Below are 8949 nucleotides of genomic sequence, written 5' to 3'. Positions count from 1 at the left end.
GTCAGACTTTCAGACCTGCATCATAGTCTGATGGCATATCCTACCCAAGGGTAATAGTAACACATTCCACAGGGGTGGTTATGACAACCCTGCACACGAAGTCATGTGTGTAAAGCATTGAGAAAAGTGCTTGGCACTTGTTCGGTGCTCAATAAAAGTTTATTCATTCACAAAGCATTTATTTGGTGTCTGCTGTGTGCTAAACACTGGGGTTGCAGAGATGAGTAAAACCTAGTCCTTTCTTTCTTTCTCTCTTATTTTTTAAAAAAATTTATTTAGTTAGTTATTTGGCTATACCAGGTCTTAGTTGCAGCATGTGGGATCTTTAGTTGCAGGATGTGGGATCTAGTTCTCTGACCAGGGATCAAACCCAGGTCCCCTCCATTGGGAGCTCAGAGTCTTATCCACTGCAGCACCAGGAAAGTCCCTCGTCCCTGGTATTGGTCTCAGCATCTCTGAAGAGGTAAACCGAAGTGAGGATAGAAGTAGTGCATGGAGAAATTGAGAGCAGGGTATGGGGGGTGAGCATTCTGGAAATGATCTTAAAGGAGTAATTCAGGAGAAATAGAAAGCTACAAAGGTGAGGATGCCCAGGGCACTCTCCACCACCCACAATCCACCGTGCACCCAGGAGTCCCGGTGATCAGAAAGATCATCCTCCAATCCAGATCCGATCACATCCTTCCCCAGCTGCCAGGCACCTCGGGGCCCCCCAGACTCCCACAGTTCATGAAGCACCACTGGTCCAGCCCTGCTTCTGCTCCAGCTTTGGTTCAATTTCACCAACACCAATGGAAAAGGCAATGGCAACCCACTCCAGTACTCTTGCCTGGAAAATCCCATGGACAGAGGAGCCTGGTGGGCTGCAGTCCATGGAGTCGCGAAGAATCATACACGACTGAGCGACTTCAGTTTCACTTTTCACTTTCATGCATTGGAGAAGGAAATGGCAACCCACTCCAGAGTTCTTGCCTGGAGAATCCCAGGGACGGGAGAGCCTGGTGGGCTATAGTCCATAGGGTCTCAAAGAGTCAGACACGACTGAAGTGACTTAGCACAACACTGAAGCCAGACAGACCATTGCTTTAGGCTTCAGCTGCCACCTTTCTCTCTCTACCAGGTCTACACTCTTGCAGTTACCTCTGCCTGAAACATCTTTCCCTTCCCTGTCATTTGACCACCTCCTATGTATCCTTCATGGGCTTCCCTGATAGCTCAGTTGGTAAAGAATCCGCCTGCAATGCAGAAGACCCTGGCTCGATTCCTGGATTAGGAAGGTTCTCTGGAGAAAGGATAGGCTACCCACCCCAGTATTCTTGGGCTTCCCTGGTGGCTCAGCTGGTAAAGAATCCACCTGCAATGCAGGAGACCTGGGTTCGATACCTGGGTTGGGAAGATCCCTTGGAGAAGGGAAAGGCTCTCCACTCCAGTATTCTGGCCTGGAGAATTCCATGGACTTTATAGTCCATGGGGTTGCAAAGAGTCAATATGACTGAGCAACTTTCACTTCACTATGTATCCTTCAGGCCTCAGCTAAGATGTTGCTTCCTCTCAGCAGCCCTCCCTGATTGCCTAAGTCAGAAAGGTGGCTCTCTTCTAGGTCCCCTAGCCCCATGTCTGCCCTGTCACACTGCTCTGCCAGGGCCTGGCTCTTTGTTTCCCTTGCAGGACTATGAACTCCCAGAGGGCAGTGTTTACATTTCTATTTTTAGTTTTTCATTATGAAAAATTTCAGACATATACCAAAAAAAAGACAGAACAGCACCATGAAACCCCATACACACATCACCCCAGAGCACACTGATTTTGTTCCATTGGTTCAGTCTCTCTCCCCCTTTTTTACTTTTTTCCTCCTTTACTAAAGTATTGTAAAGCAAATCACCCCCATTTGTTCCATTGGTTCACTCTCTCTCCCCCCTTTTTACTTTTTTCCTCCTTTACTAAAGTATTGTAAAGCAAATCACCCCCACCTCCCATGTATTTCACTATGCTTCTCTAGGAAATTGAATAAATAGTTTTTAATCACATGAATGACTGCTGCAGAGCTGTTTATAACAGCTCTGAACTGGAAACATGTTTATTAGCTAACATTTGAAAATGAAGGGGTGACCAGTCAAAGGACTCTGATGCATCTCTTCAGAGGATCAGTATGAAGACCACACAGTCTCCTGGCAAGATGCTAGTGACCAAGCAAAGCCCAGAAAGACAAAGAGCCCAGTCCAAGCTGGTCTCCACACTCTTTTTTGGCAAGCAGGCCAACATAGCTGCCTGGGTTCCCCGGTCAGAATAGAGAAAGCAAAAAGGAAGGTGAGGATGAGGGTGGCGAGATGTGGGCGAAAATGCTCTTCTCCCTTCCAAATGTTCTTCTCTGTTCTTAACGTCATCTTTCCAAGCTGTTACCTGCAAACCAGACTCGCTGCGGGGCTGTGTGAGGCTGAACAAAGGACTGGTGGCATCTGCTGGCTCCGTGGGGAGCTGGCTGGAGTCACTGAAAGCCTTGCTGCAGACCTCATGACAAAGGGTGGATCCAAACTCCGGGCACAGACCGTCTCAGTTCCCAGAAGGGGGTCGACAAGCCGCATGGCTGTTTGTTCTTCTGCTGCCGGGGTTTTGGAAAGGCCGCGGTGTGGTGGCAGGGAGTCACCTGATGTTCCGGGCCATGTGTGTGCTTCAGGTGCATCGGGGTTCTCATCCCAGCCAGGTAGCCTGCCCACCTGGGCGCCTGGCGCTTGCTCTGCCTGTTTAAATGGTTATCGGGGTGAGTAGTTTTGAGATCTTTGTTCCTCTGGCAGACTTACATTTATGACAAATCCTGACCCAGAGGGTTGTCCTGGGAAAACAGGATCCACTTTTCAGCTTGGTTCCCAGGCACACTGACCCTAGAGGAGAAGGGGGCCTATCCCCAGCAGACTTCCTTTGATCCACCCCTACTGCTTAGGAGCTCAGTTCAATTCAGTTCAGTTCAGTCGCTCAGTCGTGTCCAACTCTTTGCGACCCCATGGACTGCAGCACGCCAGGCTTCCCTGTCCAATACCAACTCCCGGAGCCTGCTCAAACTCACGTCCATTGAGTCGGTGATGCCATCCAAACATCTAATCCTCTGTCATCCCCTTCTCCTTCCCCCGTCAATCTTTCCCAGCATCAGGGTCTTTTCAAATGAGTCAGTTCTTCGCATCATGTGGCCAAAGTATCAGAGTTGCAGCTTCAGCATCAGTCCTTCCAATGAATATTCAGGACTGATTTCCTTTAGGATGGACTGGTTGGATCTCCTTGCTGTCCAAGGGACTCTCAAGAGTCCTCTCCACTACCACAGTTCAAAAGCATCAATTCTCCGGTGCTCAGCTTTTTTTATAGTCCAACTCTCACATCCATACATGACTACTGGAAAAACCATAGCTCAGCGTCCTGTAAACAGGAGGCGTGATGACTTCATACTTGTTCTCCCAAGTGCCGTGCTGAGTCCAGCGTCTTCCTGCTCCCTAGAAAATCCGACTTGAGGAATTCTGGAAAAAGGACCCATCAGAGTGCATTGGTTAGGGGGCAGGGATGGAAAGAGGCTTGGGGGTATATGTCTGGAAGGCCTAAGTTGCAGTTCCAGCTCCCCATAAGTCACTTGGGAACCTTAGGACTATCTCTCCCACTTGCCTCATCTACCAATGTGTCCATTCATCTCCATCTCACTCTAACCAATGTGATGCCACACATGGTCATTAAGCAGCTTCCTGGGGGCCTGCAAGGAGACCCAGAGCTGAACTGCTATAGTTCCTGTCCTTGGAAAGGTCACTTCAAACAATAACTATGGTTTTAAATGATCAAAAAATGACTGAAGGCCTGATTTGTAGTGAGGGAATGGATGGGGTTCAGGGTAGGCTGCCCCCAAATATGCCACTTTGGCAAATTGATTATTTTGAATTAAAGTTTCTTGGGGAACAGTCAATGGGAGAACACTTGTCCCCTTGAAAGCAGGAAATAAATCTCCCATGTGAAGCTATTCTCTGTGTACCAGGACGAGAGGAGAAATCCTTATCTCCAGAAACGTGAAATGCAAGGTCTCAAGGCCAAGAAGGCTGCCTAAACAAACTCTGTTACTCCTTCATTAACTTGCTACCCCAAGCAAAAAGCCCTTTGTTTTGTCCAATCTTCACAAATAATTGTTTCTTTGTCTGCAAGGTATAAAAGCTGCCTGCTTTGGTCACTTCTTTGAGCTTCGTATGTTTGGGGCTCCCGTATGGATGAAATTAAATTCGATTGTTTTTCTCCTGTTGATCTATCTTTTGCCAATTTAATTTTATTAGACCAGCCAAAAAGAAGTTAGAAGGGCAAAGGGAAATTCTTCCTCTCTTAGAGGATCAAGAAAAATGCCAAGGGCTTTCATTTGCTAAGGGGCTTTGAAGATGGAGCAGAAGTTCACTGGGCAGGCATGTGTGGGAACAACAGGGACAAAGATGGAGGCAGGAAACACATGGTTGTTTGAGAAACTTGAAGCAGTTAAGCTCAGGCTGAGCTGGGAAGGGCCTTGGAGGGTCTGCCTCCTTCACAGGGTTTCCAGGAAAGGCCTTGGCATCTCGTACTGACGTGTTTTTACCCACAACAGCAGGACACTTCTGAGGGCAAGTGGGCAAGCTTGTGGGTTCCCCCAGCAAACAATTCTCCAGTCCTCTGCAGATACCAATGGGGCGCCCTGTAATTTAATTCATTCTAACACTAACCACTTGGAGTTCGTGCAGACCCCACAGGTTAAGAGGGTTTCCCAGGTGGCGCTAGTAGTAAAGAACCTGCCTGCCAATGCAGGAGATGTAAGAGATGCAGGTTCAATCCCTGAGTTGGGAAGATCCCCTGGAGAAGGGAATGGCTACCCACTCCAGTATTCTTGCCTGGAGAATCCCATGGACAGAGGAGCCTGGTGGGCTACAGTCTACAGGGTCGCACAGAGTCACACACGGCTGAAGCGACTTAGCACACACACATGCCACAGGTTAAGGGTCAAGTGCCACAAGACTGCCCTCCTTTTCAGTTGCAAGCAGAGGGTCCTCAGGTTTCCCACATTTCTGTCCAATTTGGCTACAAATCAGATTCCCTTGACCCCCTCCTCCCATTCCATAATTTGCTGTAACAGCTGTAACTCAGGGCAACATCTTACTATTGCTGGTTTGTTACAAAGGACACAAACAGCCACATGAAGAGCTACATAGGTAAGCTCTGTTAGGGTGCACAGAGAGCAGAGCTTCTGTCTCCATGGAGTTTGAGGTGTGCCGCACTCCCAGCAAGTGGACGTATTCAAAACCCAGAAGCTCTCTGAAACCCTTCGCTGAGGCTTTTTATGGACGTTCCATTATCCAGGCATGATTGATTGAATCATTGGCCACTGGTGACGAACTCCCTTTCCAGCCCTTCTCCCCTCCCCTCGGGTGGAGGGTGGGGGCCCTAAAGCTCTAGCCCTCTAACCACACGGTTGGTCCCTCTGCAATCAGCCTCGTTCCAGAAGTTATCTAAGAGCTTCCAGCCACGTCGTTCATTATCTATAAACTCCAGTACAGTGGATAAGTGCTTGCTATAAATAACAAGATGCTCCTATCATTGCTGTCAGGAAATGTCCAAACTCTTTTATTATTTTTAATTTTTAAAAATTGTTTATTTTGTTTTAAAATATTTATTTGGCTGCACAAGGTCTCAGTTGCAGCATGCAGGATCGTCGCTCATCATTGAGGCATGCTGGTTCTTGTGGGATGTCATGTGGGATCTAGTTCCCTGACCAGGGATCGAACTCGGACTCCTTGCATTGGGAGTGGGGAGTCTTAGCTACTGGACCACCAGGAAGTCCCCAAAACTCTTTGAGAAGCTCTGTGCTAGGACCTGGGAAGATGAAGAGTCAGAAGACTGGAGTTCAAATCCTGACATTTCTGCTGGCTGACTTGCTGAATTCGAGTTTCCTGCTTTATAAATTAGGATGATTACAATACCCATCTCACCAGGTTGGAGTGAGAAGTAAATAAATGCATGATGAAAAAAATACCCAAGTTCCTGGCATCCAGTAGGTGCTCAATGTGTGTGTATTCTCTTTTTAAAACATTACATTGTAATCTGAATGTGATTAACATCAGTACCTACCATAGGTCAGGTCTTCCTGTGACATCTCATTTAATCCTTGCCGTCATTCGGCCAGGTAGGTTATAACTCCCATTCTACAGAGGATATTGAGGCTCAGAGAGGGCAGGTGGCTTGTTCAAGGTCATACAGGTGACAGGATATGGGGCAAGAATTAGAAAGTGGGCTGGACTCCAAATCTTAATTCTTTTGACTTTTTCTCAATTGACAAACCAGCAGGCCTCTCCTACCTTCACTGCAGAGACTGCACTTAGCCTCCTGGTATTCATTTCCCAATCCCTTTTCTGTAACAGCAACTTGTAGTTCATCACTTTGTGGCTCCATCCAAAGCCTTCATTTCCTGACCTCCTTTTCACCAAGATGTGGTCATGGGGCTAGGTTACAGCCATTGAGATGTAAGGAGAAGCGTCATGAGGCACCTCTGGGGTCTCCTTAAAAGAGAAGGGAGACTGTGTGCCAGGCTGCTTTGTCCATGGAACTTTCCAGGCAAGGACACTGGAGTGGGTTGCCATTTCCTACTCCAGGAAATCTTCCCAGCCCAGGGATCAAACGTCTCATGCATCTCCTGCATTGGCAGGTGGATTCTTTACCACTAGTGCTACCTGGGAAGCCAGTGAGATTGCATGTGTGCATGCAGGCTAGGTCATTTCAGTTGTGTCTGACTCTGTGTGACCTTATGGACTGTAGCCCACCAGGCTCCTCTGTCCATGGGGATTCTCTAGTCAAGAATACTGGAGTGGGTTGCCATGCCCTCCTCCAGGATCTTTCCTGACCCAGGGATCAAACCTGTGTCTCTTATGTCCCCTGCATTGGCAGGCAGGTTCTCTAGCACTAGCACCACCTGGGAAGCCAGTGAGACTGCTTACAAGTAAATGTTAATTTGAAAAAAAAAAAAAGAGGAAGCAAATGCCATCTTCCTACTTGTCTCGTTCCTTTCTGCTGGCTGAACTCAGATGAAATGGCTGAACTCAAGGAGCCATCTTGGGCCATGCAGAGCTAGCTGTGTTGGTAGGACAGCAAGATGGTGAATCACCATCCCAGTCATAGACTGCCTCCCTCTTCCCCCTTCTGAATGTTAGCTCTTCTCTATTAAGCCTTTCTTTCAGCTTTTAAACAGGCTCAAGTTTCTCCCAAGCTAAAACAAAAAACCGTCCCTCAAACCCATGTTCCCTTCCCTCCCTCTCCTGAATCTACCAACTGGGAGGAACCACCTATTCTCAAGGTCTTCGTGTCTCCATTTCCCTGCCACTCCTCAACTCACTGCATCTGGGTTTCTGTCCTACCATTCCATCAGAATTGCCTGGGTCAAGGGCCTGGGACGGCTAGATCCAATGGGTTTTCTTTGGTTATCTTCTAACTGATCTCTCGAAGCATGCCATGTTGCCCATGCCCTCCTCACCCTGGGTTCTGGGGCACCTCTGTTCCCCTTGCCTCTTCAGCTGCTCACTTTCTGTTGTCCTTGCTCGCAAATCCTCTGCTTTGAGCTCTAGTCCTCTCTAAGGAATAATCTGATTCCTTTTCTTGCATGTCTCAAAAGCATCTCAAACTCAACACGTCCAGGGAATCCTGTGGCAGTCCAGTGGTTAGGACACTAAGCTTTCACTGTGGAGGTCCCAGGTTCAATCCTCAGTCAGGGAACTAAGATCCCACAAGCTGTGCTGCACAGCCAAAAACAAAGCAAAAAAACAACAGAAATAGCATCAACACGTCCAAACTGAAAATTCTCCCTCTCCAGAAGCCTAGCTGTTCTTGCCAGAAATCTGAATCTTTGACACATCTCTTCCCATCATCATCCAAAACCAATCCATCGTCAACCTTTGACAGTTTCATCTCCTAAATAAAGTCCACCCGAAGGCCATCAGCTGATTCAGGCCACTCCAGGGACTGTTGCCTCGATCTAGTAAACAATCTCCTAATCTATCTTTTCATCTCCACTCCAATCCTCTTCTAAATACCAGTTCTGCACACAGTAGTCAAAGGAATCTTTCTATCAACAGGGTCCTGTCAATGACTTGCTCAGAAGTCAACAACTTGCCTTTGTCCTCCAGATGAATAGCCCAACTCCTGCCTGGGCCAGCAGGGTCAGAGTCCGCCCTCTTACCCGCTTCACTTCACTCCCCCTCCCTCTCTGTTCCCGCCTCAGCGGCCTTCTGTGTCACCCACGCTTCCTGAGCACACCCCTCCCTTTCCTCGCGCCACTAGCGGTACCCTCCTGCCCTTCCTCGTCAGTTAACCTGCCACGCTCTCATGCCTGCCACATCCATAACTCTCTTCCCAGCCAGTAGCACCATTCGAATGACTTACATGTATTAACGTTGTCCTCCCCAATTAAAATGTTAGCTGTTTGAGGGCCTGTCTTGCTCGCTGCTTCACCCTCCAAGGATCAGGCACAGTCATCCAAAGAATATTTATTGAGTGAATGAATAATTCGCCCGCCCCCACCCCCACGCGAAGAGCCCACTCATTGGAAAAGACCCTGATGCTGCGAGTGATGGAAGGCAAAGGATGAGATGGCTGAATGGCATCACCCATTCAATGGACACGAGTTTGAGCAAACTCCCGGGAGGCAGTGAAGGACAAGGGAAGTCTGGCGTGCTGAAGTTCATGGGGTGGCAAAGAGTCGGACACGACTAAGCGACTGAATAACAACCGCCCCCAAACAGCTCATAAAGTACACCAAACTTTTAGGAGCCCCACCTGACACGGATCCTGAAGAATGCTTGCAAATAAAGGATGAGCGGCAACCGCAAAAGGAAGCGCGCTTTTTCCCCCTTTATCCCCTACAGCAGAAAGGACTCAAAAGCGCGCCTGCGCATTTCGCTTCGCTACCGCCCCCATCCCACT

General features: G+C 48.3%; 1 long non-coding RNA gene across 1 annotated transcript; it reads right to left on the bottom strand.

The window, feature by feature from the left end:
• Positions 1-5602: 5602 nt before the first annotated feature.
• On the bottom strand, positions 5603-8923 carry LOC122423257. The gene is made up of 3 exons (XR_006264112.1): positions 8803-8923; positions 6336-6536; positions 5603-5853 (listed from the first exon to the last, which is right to left on the bottom strand). It is a non-coding gene; the product is annotated as an uncharacterized LOC122423257 (long non-coding RNA).
• Positions 8924-8949: the final 26 nt, after the last annotated feature.

This window comes from Cervus canadensis, chromosome 21, assembly GCF_019320065.1.
Source record: "Cervus canadensis isolate Bull #8, Minnesota chromosome 21, ASM1932006v1, whole genome shotgun sequence".
In the NCBI taxonomy this organism is placed as follows: Eukaryota; Metazoa; Chordata; class Mammalia; order Artiodactyla; family Cervidae; genus Cervus; species Cervus canadensis.
The sequence above is the reverse complement of the archived record's forward strand: the minus strand, read 5'-3'. Positions and strand labels throughout refer to the sequence as shown.